This window comes from Pseudorasbora parva, chromosome 3 (assembly GCF_024679245.1).
Source record: "Pseudorasbora parva isolate DD20220531a chromosome 3, ASM2467924v1, whole genome shotgun sequence".
NCBI classification, from domain to species: Eukaryota; Metazoa; Chordata; class Actinopteri; order Cypriniformes; family Gobionidae; genus Pseudorasbora; species Pseudorasbora parva.
In genome coordinates, this window is record NC_090174.1 from 61,983,341 (window position 1) to 62,001,370 (window position 18,030).

Sequence of the window (18,030 nt, forward strand, 5' to 3'; positions counted from 1 at the left end):
ACCAGGCTGGCGCAGACCGGGCAGATGACCAGGGTTGCGCAGGCGACCGGAGCGGAGCCGGCGGTCTTGAAGACCCCCACAGCGGAGCAGACGACCACCATAGTAGAGCAGACGGTCTTGAAGCCCCCCATGGCGGAGCAGACGACCACCACAACAGAGCAGACGGTCTTGAAGACTCCCACGGCGGAGCAGATGACCACCACAGCAGTGCAGGTGAGGTTGAAGACCCATACGGCGGCGCAGATGACCACCACAGCAGCGCAGGTGAGGTTGAAGACCCCCACGGCAGAGCAGGTGGTCCAGCCAGAGTCTTCTCTGGACTCGGGGCAGGAGTCGGAGTCCTCTCTGGACTCGGGGCAGGAGGCGGAGCCCTCTCTGGACTCGGGGCAGGAGGCGGAGCCCTCTCTGGACTCGGGGCACGGCCCGGAGCCCTCTCTGGACTCGGGGCACGGCCCGGAGCCCTCTCTGGACTCGGGGCACGGCCCGGAGCCCTCTCTGGACTCGGGGCACGGCCCGGAGCCCTCTCTGGACTCGGGGCACGGCCCGGAGCCCTCTCTGGACTCGGGGCACGGCCCGGAGCCCTCTCTGGACTCGGGGCACGGCCCGGAGCCCTCTCTGGACTCGGGGCACGGCCCGGAGCCCTCTCTGGACTCGGGGCAGGAGTCGGAGTCCTCTCTGGACTCGGGGCAGGAGGCGGAGCCCTCTCTGGACTCGGGGCAGGAGGCGGAGCCCTCTCTGGACTCTGGGCACGGGCCGGAGCCCTCTCTGGACTCTGGGCACGGGCCGGAGCCCTCTCTGGACTCGGGGCATGGGCCGGAGCCCTCTCTGGACTTTGGTCAGTGGCTGGAGGTTCTGGAAGATCCGCTGAGACGACATGAGGCTCTGGAAGGTCCGCTGAGACGACAACAGGCTCTGGAAGGTCCGCTGAGATGACACCAGGCTCTGGAAGGTCCGCTGAGACGACAACAGGCTCTGGAAGGTCCGCTGAGACGACACCAGGCTCTGGAAGGTCCGCTGAGACGACACCAGGCTCTGGAAGGTCCGCTGAGACGACAACAGGCTCTGGAAGGTCCGCTGAGACGACACCAGGCTCTGGAAGGTCCGCTGAGACGACACCAGGCTCTGGATGGTCCGCTGAGACGACACCAGGCTCTGGAAGGTCTGCTGAGACGACACCAGGCTCTGGAAGGTCCGCGGAGACGACACCAGGTTCTGGAAGGTCCACTGAGACGACACCAGGCTCTGGAAGGTCCGCTGAGATGACACAAGGTTCTAGAAGGTCTGCCGTCTTGTCCAAAGACACAGGCTCAGCAGCCATCTTGTCAGAGGACACCAGCTCGGCAGTCATCTTGTCCCATGATACGGGCTCGGCGGCCATCTTGTCCGAGGACACCGGCTCTGCGGTCATGTCCCATGACACCGGTTTGACGGCCATCTTGTTCAAAGACACAGGCTCAGCGGCCATCTTGTCAGAGGACACTGGCTCGGCGGCCATCTTGTCAGAGGACACTGGCTCGGCAGGTGCAGTGGAAATGTCACGATCCTCCTCCATGACACCCACTGTGAAAGCAGAGCCGCTTACCTGAAGGGCATAATCAAGGAACTCAGCCAGGGACCCTCGAGGACCATCACGGACGAGTTTGCTTTGCAACTGTTTGTTGAGTCCATGGCAAAAAAAGTCAATCAACATAAAGTCCGGGAGGTTGGTGAAGTTTGCAATGTTCAGAAAGTCTATGATGTGGTCCTCGAGTGAGTGAGTTCCCTGGCATAGACGGACGAGACATACTGCTGGATCTATTGTGGCGAAGTCTTCTGTAACGAACTGCTCTGAGACAGAAGGTTGGTTGAAGATCCAAACGCAGTATTTATTGAAGGGTAATCCAAAGTCGTAGTCCATAGAACAGGCAAAAGGTCATAACAGGAAATCAGTCCGAAAAGGCAAACAAAACAGAAGGAACAGGCAAAAGGGTAATCCACGGAGAAGGCAAGTAATCAAAGACCAAGATACATGAAACCAGGGAAACGCTCAGAAATGCAGTTGTGACACTAAACAAGACTTCGCAATGAATGACAGAGTGAACAAGGTATATATAGGCAGAGGTAATGAGGTGATGAGACACAGGTGTAAACAGTGAGTGCTAATGAGTTCAAGGATAGGATTATGGGTAATGTAGTTTGTGATGGAATGACAGTCCGGGGTGGAGTGCCCTCTGGTGGTGATCACGGGCACTCATACTGATGAATTGTGACAGTCCTCAAGCGTGGAGAAACCCATGGCAATCTCAGCTAATACAGATAATGATCCAGAATTAAATCTGAGGCAGAAATAAATTGAACAGGAGAAACAGCAGCAGCAGGACGTCCGTCTCTGTGGTATGGACTGTATTTAGTGGCCTGTCAACATTTGTGTGTCTTTACTCGCAGTTTATGAGGACATGATTCGGTTTATGGACTATTGTATGCGACTAAACCTTAGCAGTAGCAAGCAAAACGGTTTTGCACGTCAGACTAGTGTAACGTTATACAGAGAACAGCAATAGAGTAACCGTTAGCGCATTTGAATGACGAAGCACGCGATCGTGTCGTTTACTGATGTTTACTCACGTGATGATAGCCAACAGCACGGACATCTGAAGCAGTTTTACTCACCGGCTGCTTCCAAAGCAGGACCGAACCTTTATCGCCGGGACCGCTCCGTCAAAAACACACTTCTTTGGTATGATTTGGTGAAGTCCTGTGACAGCAGTGACCGTAGAGATCCACTTTGCGTCGCGACTGAAGCGATGTTGTGAAGCTTCCCGTCATTTCTGCGTTCAAATCGGTTCAAATGCAGCGCTGCCTTACGGGAATGCTGTGCTGAAGCGTTGAAGTCGCTCGACGTCACCCATAGGAATAAAGTGGAGCGCGGCGCGTCATAAGTGTTCACGGACGACTGGATCTGCAGCTGAGTGTGTATGGGCGTGCATTTCCTCTCTCGCTCTAGTCACGCGCACGCGCACCCTACCGGGAGAAGAGCCCGTACGGCCCATACAAGGACCTTCCGCTCTATTAACGTCAAGCCGACCCATACTCGAAAAAAACTCTCAGAAACTTGTGAGAAACCGGAAGGAGTATTTTTGACACAGAAATACTCCATCAAACGCCCAACATTAGTTTTTGAAACTTTGTCTATGTTTAGGATGGGAATCCAAGTCTTTAACAGTGGAAAGCTCAGTATGCATGAAACAGCATTCACCCCCCCCCCCCCCTTTAATATTTCTTAATAGTCTTTGCATTAAAATTTGTATGAATACTATTACTTGAAAAATAAGTCATGCATAGGGGTGTAAGAAAATATTGATACACGTGAGTATCGCGATATTTTGTTTGGCGATACTGTATCGATTCTCAAAAACATTGTATCGATATTTATATATTTACATCCAAGATTGGTGGCTTTGTGTTTGAATTGAACCACAGGCTGTATAACAAACTAACCACTAGATGGCAGTGTTATCTCAGCAGAACGTATGGCCCCGTTCACACCGCAAGTCCTAATGCTCAATTCTGATTTTTTGCTCAGATCTGATCTTTTGTTTGGCTGTTCACATTACCTTTTAAAATGCGGCCTAAATCTGATTCCAGTGTGAACTGTTTGAGGTTTCAAACTAACCCGCATGTGCAAAAGAACAATATTGATAACATCGGACGCAGCACGCTGCTGCACTAAAGTTCGGGAGGTTATAGAGGAAGTAAGCATTTACGCTTTTATTTAAACATGTTTGTGTAATGGAAGACATAACATTAATGAGCAGGTGCTGAAGAGGAGAAGAACGAAAAGAAAGAGAGCAAAATTGGTTATTTTGGCCTTTTGTCTCCTTCCTTTGGCAATGAATCCAAGTTTTTCTGTCCCCGTTCTTCCATTTCGTGTGCTTTCAAAAACGGAGCGGTTATGGTAGGATCCTTCTAGTGTAGCTTTAATTAAAGTATCTTCCCATATACTAATTAGGTCTATCACCTCACTCTTCCTCCACTGACTCGCTCCATCACTGCTCTCCATATCTAGTCAAGTTTTTAATGTTACTGTCTGTGTCTGTTGTGTCTAGGGCTAACTCGCTGGTGCATAATTGTGACAAATGTCGACATAGATTGATGTAAAATACGCATCATATCCGCATCAAATCCGCTTTGGTTGTTCACACTGCAGCCGCTTTGGAAAAAATCAGATCTGGGTCTGATTCAGGACCACAATTCAAGTTCACACTGCAGGCAAAAGTGGCCCAAATCTGATTTTTTTGGGGTCAAGTGACCAGGTCAGACCTCTTCAGAGGTAGTGTGAACACTCAAATCTAGCCCAGATCTGATTTTTTCAAATCAGATTTAGACCACATACATATGTGGTTCTGAATCTGACCCAGATCTGATTTTTTCCAAAGCGGCTGCAGTGTGAACAACCAAGGCGGATTTGATGTGACTTTTACGTCAACCTATGTCGACATTTGTCACAATTATGTGCCGGCGAGTTAGCCCTAGACACAACAGACACAGACAGTAACATTAAAAACTTGACTAGATCTGGAGAACAGCGATGGAGCGAGTCAGTGGAGAGAGAGGGAGGTGTTAGACCTCATTAGTATATGGGAAGATACTTTAATTAAAGCTACGCTAGAAGGATCCTACCGTAACCGCTCCGTTTTTGAAAGCACACGAAATGGAAGAACGGGGACAGAAAAACGTGGCTTCATTGCCAAAGGAAGGAGACAAAAGGCCAAAATAACCAATTTTGCTCTCTTTCTTTTCGTTCTTCTCCTCTTCAGCACCTGCTCATTAATGTTATGGCTTCCATTACACAAACATGTTTAAATAAAAGCTTAAATGCTTACTTCCTCTATAACCTCCCGAACTTTAGTGGGGCGGCAGTGGCTCAGTGGTTCATGTAGGTTGTCTACAAACCAGAAGGTTGGTGGTTCAATCCCCGGTTCCGCCTGACCAAGTGTCGAAGTGTCCATGAGCAAGACACCTAACCCCAGCTGCTCCCGACGAGCTGGATGGCGCCTTACATGGCAGACATCGCCGTCGGTGTATGAATGGGTGAATGTGAGGCAAAATGTAAAGCGCTTTGGATAAAAGCGCTATATAAATGCAGTCCATTTACCATTTTCCATTTAGTGCAGCAGCGTGCTGCGTCTGATGTCTTTTGCACATGCGGGTTAGTTTGAAACCTCAAACAGTTCACACTGGAATCAGATTTAGGCCACATTTTAAAAGGTAATGTGAACAGCCAAACAAAAGATCAGATCTGAGCAAAAAATCAGAATTGAGCATTAGGACTTGCGGTGTGAATGGGGCCATAATGTGGTCTAAATCTGATTTGAAAAAATCAGATCTGGGCTAGATTTGAGTGTTCACACTACCTCTGAAGAGGTCTGACCAGGTCACTTGACCCAAAAAAAATCAGATTTGGGCCACTTTTGCCTGCAGTGTGAACGGGGCCTATCTGACGCGGAGCCAGAGAAGCGCACGGTGAATGTGTGTGTGCATTAGCATTAGCATTAGCAAACCTCACAAGACGATAGAATTCTGCTCCCGCGGTTAACAGAGCTGAAGTGTGGACTCATTTTGGCTTGAGCTATAAAGAAGCCACTAAGGAAATCGACAAGTCATTTTGTTTGCAAAATAGGCCAAGTTAAAATCCATTTCTCGGTAAATATTGAATCGGAGAGCTCGCTTTACATCCTGACTTCATCCACGTTGCTGAGAAACGTTTCGACTGAATATAGCACATTTTCCTCTCAGTAACAAAAACACACTCCAAAACTGACAGCGGTGGCAGCAGAACGAAAGCATCTGATCATAGCGGTGTGGATATGATGACCAGCTCTGCAGTTCAGGAGCCGACTTGAAATGGCACTTTATACAACAGACTGCGTTAAAGAAAACAGCTTTACAGTATTAAATATTTTTAAAAAGGAGTCATTCAGTCATGGAATGAATGAACCGTGAAATCTCTGTTGCTAATAGCTTAGAAATTAAAAACTGCTATACTGTGAACTTTTAAAACATGTTCACATAAAGAATCTTGCAGTCACTTTACTTTAGATTATACAAAATAGTGATATAAATTAAACTGTATTAATTAAATAAAACACTTACTTGTCATGTTTTATGCATATGGTTGTGTTCTTTATTCTTTTAAATTAGGCTAATCTTTCTAAAAAAAAAAAAATATATATATATATATATATATATATATATATATATATATATAATTTTTTTCTTCTTTTTTTCTTACAATATCGCAATATATCGTATCGTGATATGTATCGTATCGCCAGATTCTTGGCAATACACTTTGCATTAAATAGTATTTAAACAAAAATGCAATCATAAAACCTCCATGTATCAGAATCAGAATCAGAAAGAGCTTTATTGCCAAGTGTGCTTTCACACACAAGGAATTTTTTTTGGTGCTGAAGCTTCCAGTGCACATAAACAATACAAAACAACACGGTAATAGAAAATTCTAAGAATAAAAATATGAAGAAAAATATGAACAGTATAAGGTCACGGTTACGTTTAGTCAGAAGACGTAGATTATGAGCATTTACAGTATTTGGGTGGAGAGAATAAATATAAATAATAAATAATATAAGTAATATAAGTAATCCCCTGAGTTTAGGAGATATTGCACTAAAAAGTGGGAATAATTGCACTTACAGGCATTTGCCTTGGGGGGGGGGTTAACTGTTCAAGAGGGAAATGGCCTGTGGGAAGAAACTGTTCCTATGCCTAGATGTTCTAGTGGCCAGTGATCGGAGTCGCCGTCCTGACGGTAACAGTTCAAACAAGAGGTGTCCGGGGTGAGTGGAGTCTGTGATGATTTTACCCGCTCTCTTCCTCACTCTGGAAGAGTACAGGTCCTGGAGGGTTGGCAGTTTGGCACCAATAATCCTCTCTGCAGTCCGGATGGTACGTTGCAGTCTCCTGATGTCTGATTTGGTAGCTAAACCAAACCAGACAGTGATGGAGGTGCATATAACCGACTCAATGACAGCTGAGTAGAACTGAATCAGCAGGTCCTGTGGCAGGTTGAACTTCCTCAGCTGACGAAGGAAGTACAGTCTCTGCTGAGCCTTTTTCACATTGGAGTCAATGTGATTGTCCCACTTCAGGTCCTGAGAGATGGTAGTTCCCAGGAACCTGAATGACTCCACTGCGTCCACAGTGCTGTTCATGATGGTGAGTGGGGGGAGTGCTGGGATGTTCCTCCTGAAGTCCACTATCATCTCCACCGTTTTGAGCGCATTCAGCTCAAGGTTGTTATAACTGCACCAGACAGCCAGCTGTTCAACCTCCAGTCTGTAAGCAGACTCGTCACCGTTCTGGATAAGGCCGATGACAGTGGTGTCATCTGCAAATTTCAGAAGCTTGACAGAGGAGTCTTTAGAAGTGCAGTCATTGGTGTACAGGGAGAAGAGCAGTGGGGAGAGAACGCACCCCTGGGGGGCACCAGTGCTGATTGTAAGAGTGCTGGATGTGAGTTTACCCAGTCTCACTCGCTGCTGCCGGTCTGTCAGGAAGCTAGAGATCCATTGACAGATTGAGGATGGTATGGAGAGCTGGGTCAGTTTGGCTGTGAGGAGATCAGGCATGATGGGATTAAAGGCCGAACTGAAGTCCACAAATAGGATCCTTGCATAGGTCCCAGGTCTGTCGAGATGTTGCAGGATATAATGCAGTCCAATGTTGACTGCATCATCCACAGACCTGTTTGCTCTGTAGGCAAATTGAAGAGGATCCAGCAAGGGTCCAGTGATGTCCTTTAGGTGGGCCAATACCAGTCTTTCAAATGACTTTATGACAACAGACGTGAGAGCAACAGGTCTGTAGTCATTTAGTCCAGTGATTTTGGTTTTTTTGGGGACGGGAATGATAGTGGAGCGTTTGAAGCAGCTGGGAACTTCACACTGCTCCAATGATCTGTTGAAGATCTGCGTGAAGACTGGGGCCAGTTGGTCAGCGCAGGCTTTCAAACAAGCAGATGAGATGCCGTCTGGGCCTGAAGCTTTCTTGGTCTTCTGTTTTTTTAAAAGACTCGGCTCACGTCCTCCACACAGACCTTAAGCTCAGGTTGGATGGCAGGAGGGGGGAGAAGAGGGGGTGCAGGAGGTGATGGTGAGGGTGTGAAGTGCAGATCAGGGTGGGTGTGAGGTGTGAGACTGGGCTTTTCAAACCTGCAGTAGAATGCATTCAGATCGTAAGCCAGTTGTGTATAATGTATACTAATATAAGAAAAAATATATTTTATTTTCAAATCTTTAATGTAGTCTTTTAATTCATAAATTACAAATATGCAACCATAAAACCTGAATGTATACTAAAATAAAATAAATGTATTTAAAAATGCTATCCCAAAGTCTTTTAACTAAATTAATATTGTCATAAAACAATATACAAAATATTTTTATTTTCATGTAGTTTTTTAATTAATTAATTAATATATATATATCAACTAATATGTGATCATAACAACTGCATGTATTTATAATAGTTAGAAAATAATTATGAAAAATGTTAAATGTTAATTATACAATAATTTTAAAATGCTATTATTCCAATGTCTTTTAACTAAATTAATATTATGTTATAAAGAAAATTCGAAAATAATAGGAAAATAGGAAAACTTTACTATTTACTTTACTGTTTACTAATATATTACAAAGTCTTCTCAATAAACTTTAAAATAATATTAAGCCCTAAAACTACATGCATTTTAAACAAATGTCATGCAATCTTTAAATCAAATAATATTTAAACAAGTATGCATTTATACAATTACATAATTTTAAAATACTGTTTGCAGATATTTTAGTCTTTACATTGATTAATTAATATATCAACTAATATGCAATCATAGCAACTGCATAATAAATAATATTACGTTTTTTTACTTATATTCCAGAGTTTTTTCATTAAACTTTTAAAGAATATTAAGTCATAAAACTGCATGAATAATAATTACAATTTGTTAGTTTTTTAAAACGTCATGTAATCTTTGAATTAAATACTATTTAAAGATGTTTTTTAAATACTTTTAAAATGCTGATGTTTGCTAATGTTCCAACGTATTTTAACTAAAGTAATATTATGTTATAAAGCTATATGCAAAATATTTGTATTGTCTTTGTCATTGTAGTTTAATTAATGAATTAATATATCGACTAATATGTGATCATAACAACTGCATGAACAATAATTAAAAAAGAATAAGGATTTTTTTTAAATAACAGTCTTTTAACTTATATTAAGTCAGAAAAATGCATAAAATAAGTTGAAAATGCATTTTAAAACAAATATTTCATGCAGTTTTTGAAGTAAAGCATATTTAGAAATGCAATTTTAAAATACTGATGTTTGCTAATATTCCAAATGTCTTTTAACCATGTTAATATTATGTCAGAAAACTGCATATGTTTAAAAAAAAAAAGATTAACATAAAACATAATATGTAAAAAATAAAAATAAAAGACTCCACCCATGTGTCAATCAAACGGCACACGTGACGTCAAGCCCCGAGGCCGGAACTACTTTCTGACGTATCAGGGGGCCAGAGGTCACGGAACATTCGCCTGCCACATACGTCTCTGTCGCACTTGTTTGTTTTTGTCCAAAAAAAGAAAGCAACTGTCGAGAACAGGTGGGTAAAACAGCTGCAGGTTGATATTTGAGCATTTAGACGTTGTTTTAAGCGCAATAATGGCTTATAAGTAACGTTATGGGGTGGATAAATGCGGAGTTAATGCTGAGGGACTCAGTCAGTCAGTCAAAGTAGACCTTTAACAGCACACATTTGAATTCAAATAGCTTGTATTGTGTTAAAAGTGCGTTTGCAGTCGGTTTAACGTGCTGTAAAACTGCTTTGTTGCGTTTAAATTCGCCGTGTAGCTCACGCAGAAACTGACTGAGCTAGCATGCTAATCAGCCTGGAAAAGTTTCACAGGTTAGCCGTGTGCTAACTCGACTTCGACACACTAAAATGCCAGTTTGTTTTGTAACATCATATCGCATCGCATCCCTACAATATGTACATCATTTACACACTTTGAAATGACTCGTTTTAGGAGTGAGCATTTCGTAGGCTAGTGGGCTAATTAGCATATGTGTTATGCGTGCGAACATGAGTGCTATTATCACATCTCTGATTAATGTAAGTGCTTTTATGACCACAGACTATCACGCTTATTTCATGTGAATATAATCTGAAAGGTGTATTGTTATATTTCAGTGCTTTGAGAGGCTGGTTTGGGGTTGTTTAGCTTCTCGTTGTCGTTAATGTGGCTTGACCTCTGAAGCTTTTCTGCATTTATTTGGGGATTGTATGGACACATATGCGAATATGATACAGAAACATCAGTGTCTCATTCAGGACTAGGGTGTAGAGTTGGTTATAGTAAGTGTTTAAGCCTCTGTACTCAGATAAGAGTGTGTGTGTAAGCTAATAATCCTTAGCAAAGCTGCAAGGGCTGCTGGGAAGTGATGGACTATAATATGGCACAAAGAGATGAGGAGTAAACCCTGTCCATGTGTCTTGGTCCGTTTCAATATTAAGCTGTAAAAACCAGATGCAATCCAAATTATCAATGGACAAAGCCTGCAAAGTAGCAAATGTGTTGACTAACTTGGAGATTGAGTCTTTAAAGGATTAGTTCACTTTCAAATGGGAATGCCTTGATGGTTTCCTCACCAAGATGTTCATGTATTTCTTTCTTCAGTCAAAACGAAATTAATTTGAGGAAAACATTCCAGAATATTTCTCCACAGAATGGGCTTCAATGAGGCTCTGATGATCCCAGAGGAATAGAGTCTGAGCCAGACAAACCATCCGACATAAAAAAAAAATGTATATATACTTTTGAACCTAAATTGCTCATCTTGCGCTGCTCTGCGACGGCCTCAGATTGCGTGATTACTTCGGCAAGGTCACGTGACATAGGTAGAAGTACCGCCGCTAAGTTTACAAAGTGCTTGTGCCAAGAAAAAAAAAGAATAAAAGGTTATACAACGGCTTCGGAGGATTTTGAAGTTGCAGATGGAGTTGTTTTGATAAAGGGTGTTTGTATTGGGGTTCGCATGTTCGCTTGGCACGGTACTTCCGCCTACCCCATGTGACCTTTCCGACGTGATTACGCAATCCGTGGCAGAGCAGTGCAAGATGAGCAATTTATAGTTGTGTAACGATATATCGCGATATAAACATGTGACTATATGTATCGTTGATGGAAACGATATGATTCGCGATATAGAGTTGTTTTATCCAAGGTGGAGGTCTTCACGGGTCCAAAAATTCTAGGGCCCTATAATTTCCGCGATCACGGAATCGCGGAATTGGCATATTAACGCGGAATCTGGTGTTAACGCAGATTTCCGCGGAATTTTACATATTTGTAATGAAATTCTTTGTCGTGTGGGTGGAGAACGTATGTCAGAGGAAAGTGCAGACCGGGGGAAGCAAATCTTCGCGACACAACCCCTCCCGTCATTTCAGCTCGCCCTTCAAAACAATGAAAGTATGGCGAAGTTGGTCTCCACGGCTCTGCTTTCGGCAGCGAAAAAGTTAAGAAACTTGACGCTAACGGCGGTTTCACACTCCGCGCGCACCTAAACCGCGGCTCGTGTATTGCACAGACAGACAAATATTGTCCATTCTGTCAGATTTTCCGGTGTTCTGCTCGACCCCTCTCATCTCGTGCTTTGATTTATAATGTGCACATTAGGCAGCAATGCATATCTGCTGCAAATGCGACCGTTTTCCCCTCTGTTCCAAACACATTTAACATGCTGTATATGGGTAGTTTACATGATAAGTAACCTTAAAGTTAAAATTAAGCATCTAGTTTTAATAATTTAAAGGGGCCTTTGAAGTTGGGGGAAAAAACTTCAGGCAGTGTTGTGTTTTCGTGTATTTTTATTTTTCACAGCTCTGGATATCATAATGGTGATTGTTAAACACACAGAACAATTCACTACATGATTTCATGGTGAAATGTGTTATTTTTTATGTTAATTTTCAGCTTTAAATGTTTTACTTAATAGTACTGTATGTAAAAGATGATTCTTATGATTATTTTTTTTAGTTCTTTTTTTAAAAAAAATACTTGAAAGAAAAAGCTACTGGAGCACTTTCATTTTCAATTTATTTTACCGGAAAGTTTAAAGCTAATAACCATTAATATTTGAAGTATTTGAAGTGCAGTGTTATGTCAAATATCATATTTGTCCTAAAAAGTAAATGTGATGTTTGTTACCTCAATAAATTTAAGGTCATTCCTATTTTTTGTTTTATGTTGTATTATATTAACATTAAAAGCACACTCTTTTTTTACCAAAATAACAGTAAAGGGTAAAAAAAACTGAATTGCCAAACATTTTAACGGAAGAAAAGGAATCTGCAAAAATTAAAACGGAAAAAACAGAATTTGGGAAAAAATAAAACGGATTTTATAGGGCCCTAAAATTCTTACCCGAACCCAAAAAACCCCCGCAATGTTCTACACAGAACCGACCCGGACCCGTCTATTATTTCAAAAACTGGACCTGAACCTGTGCAGATCCGAGAAATGCCCAAAAATATAGTACCCGGAACCGACATGGACCCGTCTATTATATGATAGCTGGACCCGAACCCGGCGGGAAGACACAGACCCGACTGGACCCGATTGTCTCATCATATTACACAATAAACTGCTGTTAACAAGTTAATAAACAAGCTGCGAAAAATAACTTTTTCTCAGTCAGCCTACCTAGCGATATATAGCCGTTGTCTCCCTTCCGTGTACCTGATTGTGATGTATTACAATATTCCTCTGTAATAGTTCCAAGCATGCTTAATTCACTCATCATTTCAGCTGTAAAAGTCAACTTTATTTCACAGTGACGGATTTATGAGTTAACTCGCATAATAACTTTGCCCTTTTGAACTAATAACTATTGCTCGTTCAGAGTCTGCTTACGTTAGCATTATTTATTTGCCATAATCTCTCTGAGCCGAGTCTGACTAGCAGAACTTTAAGATTAGACGAGACGGTTCATTCATATTATTATTAAAGTCATTACAGTCACTGCGGAAGCTCGGGTTGCCACAGAAACATGACACGCTTGAGACTGCACTCGCTGGAGCACCTGAAATAGGAGCTTTTTTTACGCAATTTGAGCATCACAGAAAACATTTGTGACAGTTCACCTGAGGTCTTGTTGCTGATTTGAAATATATTCTTGAGTACATTATTACCGCGCGCATGCTTTAAATCTGCCCGCTTTCTAAACGGCAGAGAGAGAGAGAGAGAGAGAGAGAGAGAGCGCTTGTGTTTTTGTTGTTTGTTGTGTGTATTTCTAAAACTCATTTCCCAGCTCAAACTTTTCTTATCCTAATTTAGCAATTTGTAAGTTACAGAAAATACACAAGTCGTGCTGACTCTTACGGCCAGGTGTTCTCAGTTTCCGATTCACGTATTACATAGGCTACAACGTTAAACAGACCCGGGACCCGAAGCAATAGATTGGGACCTGACCCGGACCCGGCTGACCATTCAAAATATAGACCCGAACTCGTCCCGTACCCCTAATCTGAATGGTGTTAATAGGCTACTTCAATATTGTGAAAGTGTTTGTTTTTGGTCAAAGCTGCGATGCATAAAGCAGAGTATAGACTGAGCACATGATTTTTACTTATGTGACTTGCTTGATCTTAATTAAACACAATAACTTGCAAAAAACAACAACTTGCAGTCTTGTGCTGTCTGACACACACACTGAAACGTGCACACGTCACCTGTCTGGAAGCGTGTGATCCCTTCAGTTCAGTTTCGTGTCTGCATTACATTTGCAATTACGTTTTTTGTTTGTTTAAATTGATGTTAAAATTATATTGTCTGATTTGATATTGCTAAAATGCTGCTGGTTACTTTCAGTAGTTGTTCAGTTTATGAAGCGCCAGAGCGTCAAAAGTTACTACTTGCTATTGCTCCGAGTACTGGCATGATTGCATGTGATACTGATCTTGTACAAAAATCCAATAGACAAGTTGATATTAAAGGGTTACTTCAGCGATTAGCATATGGCTTTGTATCAGTAGAAACTAGGGGTGTGCATTGGCACTGCCTTCACGATTCGATTACGATTCACCAGGTAACGATTCGATTCAATTCGATTCTACGATGCATTGTGATGCATCAAAATTCTACTGCACACAAAGCAAATTTTTCATCAGTCATGAGGCAATACAAGCAGATATTAAACAACAGATTGTATTGGCTGCTATGTGTCTCCTGTATCTTTGACATAAAAGTTATTAAATAAAATAAAATGTAATTAAATAAAATTAAATAAAATGCAATTAACCCTTGAATGCATGACTGTTTCACCAAACATTCTTACATATTCAGGTCGTTAGCGACCCGGATCTATATTTAACATGGATAGACCTCTACCTGTCGTGATAATATATAAAACTCCTGATTTTAGAGTAACAGATACAGAAGAATAAAATAAAACCTATTTCGTTACCTTTTGGAGCGTGGAAGGATTCAGTTTGAGCAGATGTTTAATACCATCATCCTATGACCTCGTCAGAGTTTACCAGTACTTTCAGCGTCTGCGTCATATTCCCGATCTCCAGCATATTCTCCAAACTCATTTTCAATGTCTTCAAAATCAATATTTTGATCACTGACAGCTTCTTGACCACATCCATCATCAAGAGACAGTGACACTAACATATGATTGTGTTTAGTACTTGCTTTCTGAAGTAAATCACTAACCCATTTCAAGTTTTGCAGATTATAATTATTGTTTCGTTTTCTGTCAGAGGTAACTATGAGTGAAACGTCACTTCATCATTGGGTATCAGACATTGCCACCTTGTGGAATAAAGGCGAATTGCGCCCAGAACCGGAAGTATTTGAAACTTCACAACTTTATCGTCCGCCAGAAAATAAACAGTGACATAATCGATTATGGCACTTTGCTGCATCGATGCTGAATCTTTCATGCCCTGCATCGCGATGCATCGCCGAATCGATTATTTTTGACACCCCTAGTAGAAACCCTGGAGAATATTCAAATTATTGTGCTTTCCCCCCTCATATCTCCCTGAGAGGAGAGATTTATGCATTTTATTTCTGGAAAAATTCCTCCTATGATGCAAATTGACGATGTTTGCATTATAGGAGGAATGTTTGCCCAGAGGCTAAAGACTACAGCCAGCAGAGGGAGCCATTTCCTCATGTTTTGAACCTGCGCATGGGGGATGGATCATTTAAACGGAGCTATGGTGAGCAATGTAAGTCTTTTAACATCTCAAATTCATTTCTATGAAAGTTAAGCTTGCAAAGGCATGAACTGAAACGCGTGCCAGACTGAACTCCTGTGTGAATGTATGCCGCGAATGTAGTCGTGATTACCTCAGCTCTCATCACTCGTGCAGTTAGTGCTCAGTGCTGTGATACTCCTGCGGCGACTCACTCATTATATTGAACAGACACGTTCAGTTTTTAATTGTAGTGTCTTCTCTCTTCTCTAACTCAGTCACAGTAATGAAGTTGGTGGTGTTGGGAATGGCCTCACAGGGCAGCGAAGCATTCTGGGAATTGTAGTCTTTCATCCCCATGGGACAAAAATACATTTTCTGTCTTTTCTCAGTCTAGAAGACACCAAATTCAAAAATAATTTCACATTTCTACTGGATTGATGACCCAGTTTAAATACAGATTCATCTTCCCAGTGCTGAAGTACCCCTTTAAGTAACAATGTTTTAGCCACAACACTGTCTATTTGTGAAAATCAAAGTCATACCAGAACTGATTCGCATCTCCAAGCGATTCGATTCAAATGAATCTTGTATTTTGAACTATTGACTGAATGACTTGCCGTCACCTACTGGCGGTTTTATTTATACTTTGCATGGACTTTTTATTTAAAATATTAAACTTTTAAAGTTTAATTTGTACATATTTCTAAATTCAAAAACGTATAAATAAAACATACAACATTTAACCATGAGCTTCATTAAATGCTTTAGGTGTTTGGTTGTTCGTGTGTGTATTTGTGCTGTACTCTCAGAAGTTAATGGTAATATTATGTCAGAATTATGGGATTTGGGGATTTTTAGCTTGTTTTAAACTAGGGGTGTGCACGAATATTCGAATAGTCGAATATTCTATCAGTAATTAACATTCGAAAGCTAAAAATACTATTCGAATTTTACTGCGTTAATTTGCTGGCTGTAAATGCAGTGGATCTATGAGAAATCCCTCTAAATCTCGCAGTTATCACTAAATCCACTGCGTGGCGCTGTGGAGCGGGTAAATAAGTTGAGTGTATTTGATCACAATGTCGTCGTCTGCCTCGCGATGTGTTTGGAATTACTTAGATGACAATTGAAAATGATCTTACAAAATGGAGTTACTTTGATAAAATCAGTTAATGAAACTGGGTTATCATAATATCTACTCCAGAACAACGAGAATCACATGACATCCAAACACCAGCCGAAGGAGGAAAAAGCATCACTGCGTTCACGAGTGTGGGTAAGCACATCTGCACCCCGAGTGAGGGCGAGATATATTATGATAGCATTAGCATCAATGTTCTCGAGACAACTGCTTCCTTTAAGTTTCGTCGAGGGTTTAAGAACAGAAAACACAATTAAAGTGCTTCATTTAAACTTCACTTAACCGTTATCTGTGTCTTCGCAACGTCTGTCATTGGCACGTTTTCTCACCCGATAATAATATCATCATCCAATATTATAGTTTCTCTCAACATGAAAATGAGAAACAATACAAACAGGACAACGACAACCATAACTTATATTGGTCAGATTAGATTGGTCACATGGCCAAATGTAGTTTCCTGTATTTTTATTGGCTGAAGTGCCAAGCACAGGTTGTCTGGAAACGCCCCGCCCCTTACCATTACGGGCAGAAGTCACCTGGGGCTGTGTTTATGTTAGTAGAAAGGGTGTTATGATGTCACCAACCCATGAAGAAGCTCGTTGTAGTCCAAACCGGCTGTTTTTGTAGGCGATAAACTGCCATAACTTTAAAAGACAATATCTCCGTTTGCATTGAACTTTAAGCGCTGTAACTTTGCAGATACTGTTTATGCTCAAGCAGAGACATTACACACTAACTAAAGTAAAAAAAAAAAAGTGAAATTGCATGCAACCACTCCTTAAAAAGGACAAAAAGGGAGAGATTCCTTCTCTCCCTGGACCTCTCTCCTGTTCTGCTTAAATACTGGCTCCTCCTGACAATGACTACGTTTACATGGACAACAATACTCCGATATTAATCTGATTAAGACAATACTCTGATTAAGAGGCTACCATGTAGACAGCGATTTCTAATTACCTTAATCTGATTAAAGTCATAATCTAACTACACATAAATCGGATTAAGACATGTGGAGTATGCCTATTTTAGTCGCATTATCGGAGACATGTAGACACCTTAATCTAACTATTAATGTCGTGTTGGAGATTCCGCCGCATTTTGTGACAGGACACATAACGTTACACACAGAAGTGCAGAGGGGAGGCTTTGTGGGTTTGAGCCTCTGCCCTTTTTGAAAATTAATCAAAAGTGCCCCTTTCAACCATCATCGATAATATTGTGGCCAATAAAACAGAATTGGAATTATAATTAATATAACAACGTCTACAAACCAGTAACAAATGGCGGAAAAGTCCCGTTTATCTTTTACATATCTGTCAGTCTGAAATGTCGTTGCCATAACGCATTGCTATGTGTGTGTTTTACTTGACTGTTCATTCTGAACACTGCGTCCTCTCTCTATATTTTTGTTTTATTTTTGTTGTAATTATTATGCTCATTGTAAAAGTAAAATACAATAAGTTTGTATCTGTAATCGCAAACCAGATGGGTCATTCAGTGAACGCCTGTGGCTTCAAATTTTTAAACCTTTTTCATCATTAATCAAAGCTATTATTCTAAATGTAGGCTGTCAAAGAGGGGCAGTGTCTCTTCAGAAAAA

General features: G+C 41.5%; 1 protein-coding gene across 2 annotated transcripts in view; it reads left to right on the forward strand.

Moving 5' to 3' along the window:
* The first annotated feature begins 9,538 nt into the window (after nt 1-9,538).
* Nucleotides 9,539-18,030, forward strand: part of ggnbp2 (gametogenetin binding protein 2) — a 44,563-nt gene continuing 36,071 nt past the window's right edge. For both annotated transcript variants that reach the window (XM_067439723.1, XM_067439724.1), the window contains exon 1: nt 9,539-9,676. The gene's annotated coding sequence lies outside the window, so the exon portion shown is untranslated. The remainder of the gene's footprint in view (nt 9,677-18,030) is intronic.